Consider the following 12,924-nt stretch of genomic DNA (forward strand, 5'->3'; position numbering starts at 1 on the left):
TGGGTCAGGCAAAGTCTCTTCTTGCTGAGCTAGCTTTTCAACCTGTTAGGGGTCAGCAAGTTGTGAAATAACACTACTATGTGGTTGCAGCAGGACAGTGGCAGGTCCAGAGAGAGAAAAACAACACAAACTGGAGAAAGTGACCTATCTAAAAGAATCCGGGTCAGGGACCTGCAACATGTGTCCATCTGGGCCCCAGATATTTACAGACCATTCTTGCTCTCTCTGACCTGCCTTAATGGTCACTTTAATATACTCCAACTGTCCTTGATACTCAACCTTTTGCCAGAACCCAAGGATGTCTGAGCTCTGATAAGGTTTGGGAACATGCAGGAACTTTCACTGTCTGTCATTGATGTTAGCGGATAAGCAGGTAAGGATCAAACACAATGTGTCAGTAAACAAAGTCAGTAACAATTAGGTGCAGGTTGGGATCAGGTAAAACCGTAGTCGAGGAACAAGCCAAGGGTCGATAACAACTGGTAAAAAAATATGGACGGCATCAGAGAAAACCGGAGTGAGATACTGGCTGGAGAGAGCACAATAATCTGGCAAACAGGAAATGTAGCGACATGGTTCTTGTCCAGGAGGAGAAGTTCCCAGTAGAAAGGGTTGCTGCCCTTGTAGGCAGCCCCAGCTGCAATTCTACATGTGTTCATCGAAGTCCCAGCTGTGGCAGAGGTGGGGTCCTGTTCTGCTAAGAATTCTTGAAGCTGAGAAGGGAATTTCAATGAGAGACGGGTCTGGGGAGATCACTACAGAGGTGTCTGACTGATATTGGAGAGAGAGATCCAAATATCAAAGGACCTTGTGAGTACAGACCTAAGTGGTGACTGTGGCTGCTGCTACCGCCTTTTTGCCTGGCCTGAGGCACTGCTCATGGTGTCCCAGTGCTGTCTATTATTTCTGGGCTATTTCTAGAAGGACTGTGCTGAGCAGCCCAGATAGCTGAAAGTTTGAAAATTACTTTCTAGGCTATTGCTAGACTTGCCAAGCTTAACAAATTTGATGCACAATTGCAGCAAGTCCGCATTGCATGACTCCAGATCAGCTTTCTTTGCAAAAATTCTGCAAGTCTACTGCAAGTTCTGGTTCAGTTATGTTGTGCAATAGTCATCCCACCACAGGGGTCACCATGGCTGAATTTACATGCTGTAGACTTGCAGAGCTCTTGCTGTAGATTTACCACTGCAACTTTGCTCTTGCTAGTAGTGTTAACTTTGGCAGCAAATTTCGATTTAGTTTTAGTCTTAGGACTAAAATGGCATTTTAGTTTTAGTCTAATTTTAGTCTTTTGCAAGTGTTTTAGTTTTAGTCATATTTAGTCGACTAAATTTCCAGTACATTTTAGTTGACTAAAATGTCCTAACTCACCCCAGTTGAAGTCTTTGGGGTCTTTGGGGATCTGAGTCTGCTCCCTGTTATTACACCCCTTTGTTCTTCCAATGTGAACACTACAAGGAGATGTTTTCTACCTTTTTTATAAAATCCGCGGTCAAACGGTTTTACACTATGTGGAGGTCTCTTGTTTTTTATGGATGTCGGAGTTTATAATTTGACAATTGGCCCAGCTAGTGTAGAGAACCTTGCCATCTACCCTTGGATACCATACCTGTGACTACCATCCTGACCATCATTACTATATTCTAGGTTAAAGCTGCCTTATGGTAAGCGTATTCAATCTCCTCTTCTGGGTGGTGGATGCACTCATCGTGGTGACTCTTTAAGTCAACTTTTGGATTTCCAGTTCATAATCACCACTGAATATGAACTTTTGCCTTTTTCAAAATTTTGGACTATTTAATAGATGAAGATATGTCACTTATATTTTTTCATTTTGCATTGTGCACTTTGTTATGCTGATATGTCATTATTATTGGCTGTTTAGATATATTTAGCGCTGCATTTTATGTACCTCACAGTACATTTTAGTTGACTAAAATCATTTTAGTCATCTAAAATCTAATGGGTGAAGTTAAATTATAATGCATTATTTAAGCATTTCTCCACAATTTCCAAACTCATTATATACTACGGCAGGAGTGAAAAATCTAATAGGTTACTATTTATGGTATTAAGGTTGAACATGCACTACAGACACAGATTTAGTCATTATATAACGTTTCTATTTAAGTAAAACTGCTACGTCAAGAATAGTGATTTTTTGACAAAAGGGTAACGTAAAAATACAAAAAAATACAAAAAAAATACAAAAAAATAAACTCTTTGTGTAATCGTGATGGTGCACCAACTATGCACTGCACAATCATTTACATGAACTTAACAGTTCAATAAACTAAAACTGCAACAGAACACAACAAAACATTTCAACAGCTTGGGTGGCCTGGTGTCCAGAAGGACAACAAAGAGGCCAGGCCACTATCTCACTCCAGCAAAAACATCAGTTACAGACTCATATTCTGCAAAAGGTACAGGGATTGGACTGCTGACAACAAGTCGACTGGAGTAAAGACATTTTCTCTGATGAATCCCCTTTCTGATTGTTTGGGGCAACCAGAAAAATCCTTGTCCAGAGAAGAAAAGGTGAGCGTTACACTATCAGTCCTGTGTCATTCGCATGCCAACAGGAAAGCACTCTGAGACCATTTATGTGTGGAGTGGGTTGCTTCTCAGCCAAGGGAGTGGACTCACTCACAATTTTGCCTAAGAACACAGCCATGAATAAATGGTACAATAACAGCACAAACAGACAGCATACTGCACAGGCACTGTCACTGCCAGTCGGACACAGGCACAGCATAATAAACCAATACTTGAGGGTAATGCATATTTTTTCAATAAGAATCGATTTACTGTCAGTTTATTATTTCAACAGTTCTAATTCTCAGAATCTCAGATACATTCAAAGAAAAAGTGCACAGTCTACATTTAATGCTATTAGTGTGTGTATTGTAACAGTCATCACTTTTTTTCAACTCCTCTCTCTCCCAGCATTCACCAAGAGAGTACTTGATAAAAAGTGGTGGTTATTGTTCCACATACTAATGGCACTTGTAGCCTCAGTCTAAGCATTTTTCCTATGAATTTAACCACTTGCCGATCTACTGCTCCCAGTGATTGGGAGCAGTGATCTCTGTCATGTTCTAGTGAGCCCATCCCCCCTACAGTTAGCAAATTAGCAAAAAAATATAAACCCTTGTTTGCGCTCCAAATCCAACAAAATGCGGGGAGCAAAAGGAGCATAAGGTTCAAACACATCAATAAATTCTTCCATATCTTCTTCTTCACAGCTGACTATTCTGGATAAGAAAAAAATCACATAAACACAAATGGAAGTCACCAAACAGAGAATTACAACTCACTAAAAAGCATATGGTGAAGGCTGCTTCTATCACTCATCATAAAGATATTTTGGGTAATCAGGTAACTGATTCACGTGGTGGCTCATCTGAGCAATCTATGTCTGGTGTGTCTTCTATACAAATAATGCGATTAATGATGGTGATCCTATGGGGGATTCCAATCTCAACTCAACTAATATTACATCATAGCCATGACCACATGCGATTTCTGATAATCGTCTGACTACACTCTATCTGCGGATGAAACATCCATTCTGTCAAGAGGTCTAAGCTTCTGTCCCGAATCTGATGTAGATAAATTTGAAGTTATAAAGAATCTGCAATTATTTGCTAGAAAACTACTACTAAAAAGTATGTATAGCAAAATTGATCCAATTCCAACAAAAGAAAAAACTCAGCATAAAATTGATTTGGAAAATTTGATGGATCAGAGGACCAAGATGGCATAGACCTCATTGACAAAATTGACCTAGAAAGTCTGCTTGCAGAAAATGGTTCCAGTAAAATGGACAAAACACCTAAAAGCCTATCATCTCTAAAGAAAAAATCTGACAAATTTCCTGCTATTGGTTCCAACGTTAATTTGGGAGCCTTTCTTACTATGACCACTAGGGAAATAAACAAACTTAGCTCCCGTTCCAACAATCTGACCAATATGTCTAAAGAAGAAAGAAATGCTCTGAACAATCTGACTAAACAGACACAACTGACTATTAAACCGGCCGACAAGGGGGGTAATATTGTCATAATGAATAATTCACAGTATAAAGATATGTGTCTGAAAATTTTGAACAATCAGGCTTGGTACAAACAGATCTCAAGATGACTGATTGATACATTTAATAAAGATTTTTATTCATTGGTAGACACCGCATATGCAGATAAAATTATTAACATGCAAATTTGGGAATTCATTAGGATACTTTACCCTAAAATATCGACTTTTGATAGTCTCCCTAAAGTGCATAAAAATAATACCCCCAGGACGCCTAATTGTGTCAGGATGTGGATCTCTTACAGAAAATTTGAGTAAACTTATTGATGAACAAATTCGACCTCATGTCAATAATTTACCATCGTTCATCAAAGACACCATGCATCTTCTTCAAAAGTTGGAGGAGATGGTTGTGCCTCCTGATGCCCTGCTGGTGGCAGTTGATGTTGAAGCTCTATATAGCTCCATCCCCCACCAGCAGGGCATCAAAGTTATAAGTCACGTTATTTTCCAATCACACAGAGACAATCATCCATTTGATCATTTCCTTCTTTTGGCTTTAGAACACATTCTAACAGGTAATATGTTCTCATTTGATGGTTCCCACTACCTCCGGGTACAGGGTGTAGCCATGGGGACATGGTGTGCCCCATCCTACTCCAATTTGTACCTGGGGAAGTTTGAACAATCTTTTTTGTCCGAGGAGGCACTTTTTCCTCTGGCAAAGTCAATTTTAAATTGGATTAGTTATATAGACAATATCTTAATCGTTCGGGTTGGCCCTTTAGATCTATTAATTTCCCATTTGGATGCCATGAATAAAAACTCCTATAATTTGAGATTTACCATGACACATAGCATCTCTTCGATTAATTTCCTTGATATTACAATATCAAAGGAAAAAGATAGTAAACTAACTAGCGCACTGTATCGAAAGGATACCGCTTGCAATACTATTTTGCATGCAGGTAGTGCTCACCCTGCGTCCCTCATTAGGTCAATTCTGTTCATCCAATATTTACGTTTGCGTCGGAACTGTACACATGATCTAACTTTTCAAAAATAAGCAAACGATCTGAGAGATCGTCTGCTCTTGAGGGGCCATTCACTTACGTAGCTAAAGAAGGCATTCAAGAGGGCCGCCTTAAGATCACGACAGGACCTACTATCCAAAAAGACAATTACAATAAAGAAGATTGAACCTAAACCCAACACTTTACGAATCATTACTAGATACACGAAACAGAACCATCAAATTAATAGTATTATCTCTGAATATTGGCATCTTCTAAATATAGATCCGTTATTAAATCCTTTTGTGTCATCCAAATCTTCCATTACATACCGTAGAACGAAATCTTTAAAGGATACCCTAATACAGAGCGAATTCACAGGGGAATTCCGTGCTGATCCTTGCAAACGTCCTGGGATGTTCCGCTGTGGCGGTTGCAATTTTTACCAATATATTTATATTGGGGAAATGTGATCTTACCTAATGGTAGTGTTTTCAAACCAGCCCACTACGCAAATTGCAAAACCATAGGCGTCGTCTACATGTTGGTGTGCCAATGTGGTGCATTTTACATGGGCAAAACCAAACAACCATTTTATAAAAGAGCATTAAGACACATTGCCAGTATGGAAAAATCTTGCCCGGATCTTCCCCTGGGTCACCATGTAAGGGACGTTCACGATAATAGGATTCCAAAAATTAAGTTTCATATATTGGATAGAATACACCCAAACAATAGGGGAGGTGACTGGAATAGGATCTTGCTGCAGCGAGAAACTAGGTGGATAGCAATATTAAATGCTACATCAGCTCTGGGTCTTAATGATGTAATAAGTTACCGCCCTTTTTTTTAGAAGGTTTTGCCTCAGGAGGTTAGAAGGAATAAACATACTAAGCATCAATTTTTGTATGATGTTTGGTTTTTAACTTCCTCCATATAGTACTTATTATATAGTAGATGTGATTTATGCCTAATATACCCTTTGGCAGTTCAGAGTAGTATGTTACAACTTATTGATATGGTTTGAGTCTTTGGCCATTCTCCTTCTCCCTCCTTCATTCCCATGTATATTCATATTTAGTTTACAATGCGGGTTCTGCTGTGTCCCATATGACATTGTTTTATTTTATTTTGTAGTTTTCCTTAATTTTGGGTTTCTGTGTGTTTCCCACCTGGCGCACCCAGGGATGTACTCGCCAACTGTTTGGAGATGACATCCCGTTTTATTCATGGCTTCTGCCATGATTATATGTCGGTGCACACTTAGCGCAGGGTCCCACTCCCTCCTTCCCCCTTTTTTGGGGGTGGGGCCATGCGCTTTCTGTGCAGGGGGTCTTTATCTTCTCATAATTGAGACATCAATTAGCTGTCTCTTTGATACCAGTGTGTGTGTGTAATGTTCCACTATGGTATCGCATATGTAGGACTTATTACTTTTCCCAGGTGCTCGGTTGGAATGTTTTCATGGGGCTATTGATTGCTGACTGTTAAAAACAAGTCCTTTACAGATATTTTTCTCTCTCTCCTGGTACAGTCATCTCTGGTCTTTTGAGACAACACTATATTATGCCATATAATAACTAGGGGTATATGGACTGATAGCCCCTAGGCTCAGTGCTGCAGATGCCTGCCTTATAGTATTAGTATATCTGTATATATATATCCCTTTCATGACTAAGCCTATTTTTGGAATTTGGTGTTTACAAGTTAAAATCCATATTTTTTGCTAGAAAATTACTTGGAACCCCCAAACATTATATATATTTTTTTAGCAGAGGCTCTAGAGAATAAAACGGCGATTGTTGCAATATTTTATGTCACACGGTATTTGCGCAGTGGTGTTTTAAACGCAACTTTTTGGGAAAAGGGACACTTTCATGAATAAAAAAAAAACAAAACAGTAAAATTAGCCCAATTTTTTTGCGTAATGTGAAAGATAATGTTACGCCGAGTAAATAGATACCAAACATGTCACACTTTATAATTGCGCGCACTTGTAGATTGACGACAAAGTACGGTACCTAAAAATCTCAATAGGCGACGCTTTAATTTTTTTTTACGGTTACCAGGTTAGCGTTACAGAGGAGGTCTACTGCTAGAATTATTGCTCTCGCTCTGACGATCGCGGCGATACCTCACATGTGTGATTTGAACACCATTTACATACGCGGGCGCGACTTCCGTATGCGTTTTCTTTGCTTCGCGAGCTCGCGGGGACGGCGGGCGCTTTGAAAATTATTTTTTTTTTTTAATTTATTTTATTTATTTTAAAATGACTAAATTGTTTTTAAAAAAAAAAAATTTATTTGATCACTTTTATTGCTGTCACAAGGAATGTAAACATCCCTTGTGACAGTAATAGGTGGTGACAGGTACTCTTTATGGAGGGACCGGGGGTCTAAAAGACCCCCCACCCCTCCTTTACACTTCAATGTATTCAGATCGCCGAAAACGGCGATTCTGAATACCGGATATTTTTTTAAAACCGGCGCCATTGGCAGCCGAGTAAACGGGAAGTGACGTCATGACGTCGCTTCCGTGTTTACGATGTGGAGACTGGAACGAAGCCGATTACGGCTTCGTTCCAGTTCCTCCCCAGCAGCCAGAGCCGACGGATCGCTAATCGGTGCTCCCGATCGAGCGGGAGCACCGGTAACAGCGGCGAGAGGCGGCGGGAGGGGGGGACATCCCCTCCCGCTCCTCCGGCATAACAGCCGAGCGGCTTTTAGCCGCATCGGTTGTTATGGCTGGAAAGCCAATCGCCCGCTGTAAAAAACGGTACCGGGATGATGCCTGCAGGTGCGGGCATCATCCCGGTATACCCCCCGGAAGCCGAGTACGCAGATCTGCGTACGCTCGGCGGGAAGGGGTTAAATATCAGTATATCAGTATAAAATTCCAGAGAGAACTATTGCCTCACCTAAATTGTAGGACATTAATGCATGGCATCTGGAGAGGATGCTGGCGCTGTCTGTTCTCCGCCTTTCCAGACGCTTTTCCAGTTGAGCCAAAAATAATGACTAGTTTATCTCTTTTAAGCTAAACTTTTTAATACTTTAATACTTTCTTAATAACCTTTTATTTTTTTGTGCCATCGACCAGAGGATCTTCTTAAATAACCATTTATTATATGCACCTCAGAATCCTGGGCCTTTCTGGATAGCTATCTGGTAGTTTTTGAGTCTAGCGGTGGCTTATCTGTGACCGCTAGGAAAACACCTGCTTGAAGACTCCCTTGAATTGGCTTGATTCAGCTTGTTCATGCGATCATGAAGTGCATCTGAGAAGTCTGAAACCACACATCACCGCTGTCGCAGAAAAATTGAACTATTTAATGAGCAGTCTAAAACAAACAAATCCTGCCTCATTCATGATCATATCCTGGATAAATGTCTGGACTATATGTGCATTATGGAGACCTGAACCAACCAAACACCTTTTCCTCTTTAAATGAGATCTGTCCCCAAGGATATAGCTATCTGCAAAAAGCTTGCAGCACAGGGCGTGGTGGAGGCCTGTCGGTCATTTATCGCAGTGATTTGGCATTATCTCTGCAACCACTACTTGAACTGTCTTCATTTGAATGCCTTGCATTTAAATGTAAGTCCCCTTCCCCTGTGCTGTTTCTCCTCATCTTTCGACCACCAAAACCAAACCCATCATTTATTACTGAGATGTCAAACCTTCTCACAATTTTCTGTACATCCTCTGCTAATGTTATAATTTTGGCCGATATGAACATCCACATTGACACCCCCTCCTGTTGTTTTTCAGCTGGATTGTTTTCATTTAAAACAACTTGTTGATGTCCTCACACACACCAGGGGGCATACCTTGGATCTGATCATTACAAACTCTGCTCTTCTTACCAACTTGCAGGTGTATGACCTAGGTGTGTCTAATTACAAGGCCATTTCTATGGATTTGCCATCCTCATCCAGCCTCTAAAGCCTAAGCGGAATATCTGTTTCAGAAACCTAAAAAACATAAATCCAGAACTCTTGGCAACAGACTTTCAGCATCTCTCTACACACTTTTCATCAGCCAACAAAGCAATAGATTATTACAACAGCCAATTTAGCAGCCTCTTTGACCTTCACGCCCCTGTTAAAACGAGAACAGTCACCTTCCCTCGCTCCGGGAGCAACAACACATATATGCAAAGTCTCTCAAAGAGTTATGGTCACAGTTTTACTCCAATGCCATCAGAAATAGCCCAGGAAATTCCAAGCAGCTTTTCTCCACTATAAATCAGCTTCTTAAACCAAATTCACCTCCACTTACTGCCCTTACAGAAGAGCAGTGTAATAAATTCATGGATTTTTTCACATTAAAAATTGCTCATATCCGTTCTGCCCTTTCTGGTCCTCCCACTCAAATTGTCCCACCAACATATATTGTCTCTCAACCCCTAAATTGCTTTCCTGAGGTATCATTGGAAGAGGTGCAGAACATCATAAGGAAGATGCAACCCTCTACCTATCCCCAGGACCCTCTCCCAACCTCCTTGGTAAAAACTCATATCAATGTCCTAAGTCCCCTGATCACCGCTGTTATAAATCATTCTCTCCAAACTGGCCATGTTCCCTCTGTTTTAAAAAATGCCATTATCATACCATTGCTCAAGAAACCCCCTCTTGATTCGGAAGTCCTATCCAATTATAGGTCCATTTATATTCTCCCCTTCATATCAAAAGTGCTTGAGAAAGCAGTTGCCATTCATCTTCAGGATCACCTCAAACATAATAACCTCTTTGAAAAATTCCAGTCAGGTTTTTACTTTGATCACAGCACAGAGACTGCCCACGTCAGAGTTACAAACGACATCCTTATATCATCTGATACTGGCTCTCCCTCCCTCCTTATCCTCCTGAACCTTTCAGCTGCATTTGACACTGTTGACCGTGGCATTCTTTTAAACCGGCTCCATCACACCATTGGACTCAATAACACAACCCTTAGTTGGTTCAAATCATATCTCATAAACAGGACAGAATATATTTCTCTGGGCCACTTCAAATCAAATCCGCATACAGTTACTTGCGGTGTCCTCCAGGGGTCAGTTCTTGGCCCCATTCTTTTCATTCTCTATCTCACTCCTCTTGGCCAAATCATTAGCCACCATAAAATTTAATTTCACTGCTATGCCGATGATACACAGCTATATGTAAATGCAACAGCTGAAACCCCACATTTACAGTCATCCCTATCAGTACTCACCACCTGTCTGGAAGAGATAAAGGTATGGATGGAGCATCATTTTCTTCAACTAAACAGTTCCAAAACTGAAGTCATCATGATTGGCACTCCTTACCAGACCAAATCATCATTAATAACCAGCATCACCTTTTCTGGTTCTAATATCCCCCTTTCATCAACAGTCACAAATCTTGGTATAAAAATGGAATCCCAACTCACTTTTGAAGCCCATATAAATCACCTATACAAGACCTCTTTCTACCACCTCAGTAATATTTCTAAACTCCGTCCCATTCTTAACCTCCCAGATGCCAAAAAGTTGGTTCATGCTTTTGTCTCCTTCAGACTGGATTACTGTAACGCACTTCTCATTGGGATTCCTAGAAGGAGTCCGCAGAGGCTTCAGTACATCCAAAACTCTGCAGCTAGGATCCTGATGTGAGTGCAGAAACATGAGCACATTACCCCTATTCTCCACTCACTCCACTGGCTTCCTGTCTCGGCCAGGATTGAGTACAAGGTCTCTCTCCTCACACACCAATGCATACATGGACATGGCCCTCCTTATCTCAAAGAACTTCTCAAATTACACAACACATCACGCTCCCTCCGCTCTACTCACTCAAACCTTCTTCAAATACCTAGAACTAGACTGAAGACAGTGGGAGACAGGGCTTTTTGTGCAGCTGCCCCGCGCTTATGGAATGCCCTACCTGACAGTTTGAGGGCCCCTCAATCCACTGACTGTTTTAAAAAAAGGTCTTAAGACATTTCTTTTTAGTAAAGCTTTTTGTTCATTTTAGATGTCTGCTTCATTGTGTAAATTGTTCATTTTTCTTTTTTTTTGTTTCTAACCTGTAGCACTTTGAGATCTTTTGATGAAAATGGCATTATAAATAAAATGTATTATTATTATCGTGATGATCTCACAATATTTTCACATCAATGCGCCTGGTTGTCGTCCTGGTAACGCTATGCTACTATTCATATGTCTGTGTCATTCATATGCAACGCCTGCTATTTACCGTCGTGATTACGTCATCTCACCCTTCAGCATCACTGCGCATGCGTGGGAGTCTTGTCTTGCTATTTAAATCGTGTAGCAGCAAACGTACACCAGCTGGGACAGTGTACATTGCGAAAATACACCCATCTATTTTCTGTTATACAAGCAATAAGGTAAACTAGTTGCTTTGTCACTCACTTACCCTTATGCCTTCACTTTAGAACTTTCTTTTTGGCATTCATGCTAGCTGTACACTTGCATCCTTAGACATACCTATTGGATCGTAGGACGACTTTGTTCCTCGTTCCATGCTGGGATGCATGCTGCTGTATGACTGGACTTTTTGGGTTACCATTTACTGTTTTGATCCTTAAATTTGGGTAGGTGCTTCATTTTACTTGAGCCCCCAAGGTACCTTAAAAGGTACTGCTTATTTTGCTTTTTCAATTCTATTTATACAACTTATTTGTTATTTTTAAATCTCTAATCTGCGATTTGTCTCCTTTTTTGGAAATTGTGTGGGGACCCTTGCTGGGACTCACTGACTCTTTGGATAACTTTTTAACATCAGCTGTATATATTTTTCTTATGTGGGATACCATGCAGAACCTTCATTGATGTAAGATCTTTTTTGTCCTTATGAACTTGCCCCTGTACATTGCACATGCAGAACAATACGTTTTGATTTATATACTAACGTAATATGTTTTTTCTACTAGACATTTTGGCTCTATACGTTTGTAAATCCCTGAAGAAGGGCATCAAGCCAGAAACAATCATTGGGTCTCACTAAGAGATTGCTTTTTATATGTATTCAATCTACTTTCTAATTGGATTTGTATATTCCACATGATATATTTTTTAACTCATGAATGTTTGTATTATATAAAATAAACTATATTTTTTCATACTTTACTGTTTCCAGTCACTTTTAAAATCCCATTCCCAAGGGGGTTTTTTATTTTTTCTAAAGTATGGAAAAGGTTCCATTCTATTATTTTAACACTTAACATCATATGGGAATACTTTTACACAAGACTACAAATAAAGTGGAAAAATAACAAAGCTGCACCCATAGGGTAGAGCAGATAGCACCCCCATACCTGTCATCTGAAATCCATGTGATAATTGACTGCTGTCAACCGTGTCATGATGTAAAAGAATAATAAAAATGGCTCATTGCAGATTATCAATTTCGGACTCAGAGTCACTTTCCATCAGGGGGAAGTCTTCCTCACTAGAGCTGGGTGTTTGTTCTGCTGCTGCTGCAGTTTGTTTAAATTCTGCCACCATTTTGCTCCCGTTATCTGTTTATCAGTGTAAGGATCTTCCTTTTTGGTATTTCCCACTCTTGCAAGTGTAGCACTGACCCCCGAAGGAGCTGCTGGTTTTATTTGGCTTACCGTTACCTCCTTTACCTCATCTCCGTCTAGGGTTTCCTGTGGTAGATGGCCCAAAGAAATCCAGAAACTGACACTGGATAATCGTTTTGGGTTATTTATTTGAAAGATAAAACAGGCTCTCTATTGAGGGTAGAGGGTTAGGAAGAAAGTTCAGGTAATTTTGGACTGCAAAGGTAGAAAATCTTTCACAATAGAAATCCAGAGAATTACTGTTTCACAGCTGGATTCTCACAACTACCGGATAGACCTCCTCTCACTAGGCCTA

General features: G+C 40.3%; 1 pseudogene; it reads left to right on the top strand.

The window, feature by feature from the left end:
- Nucleotides 1-572: 572 nt before the first annotated feature.
- Nucleotides 573-12,034, top strand: LOC143962247 (uncharacterized; annotated as a pseudogene).
- Nucleotides 12,035-12,924: the final 890 nt, after the last annotated feature.

This window comes from Lithobates pipiens, unplaced genomic scaffold (assembly GCF_037356315.1).
Source record: "Lithobates pipiens isolate NorthernLeopardFrog02 unplaced genomic scaffold, aLitPip1_a1.2 Scaffold_8, whole genome shotgun sequence".
NCBI lineage: Eukaryota > Metazoa > Chordata > Amphibia > Anura > Ranidae > Lithobates > Lithobates pipiens.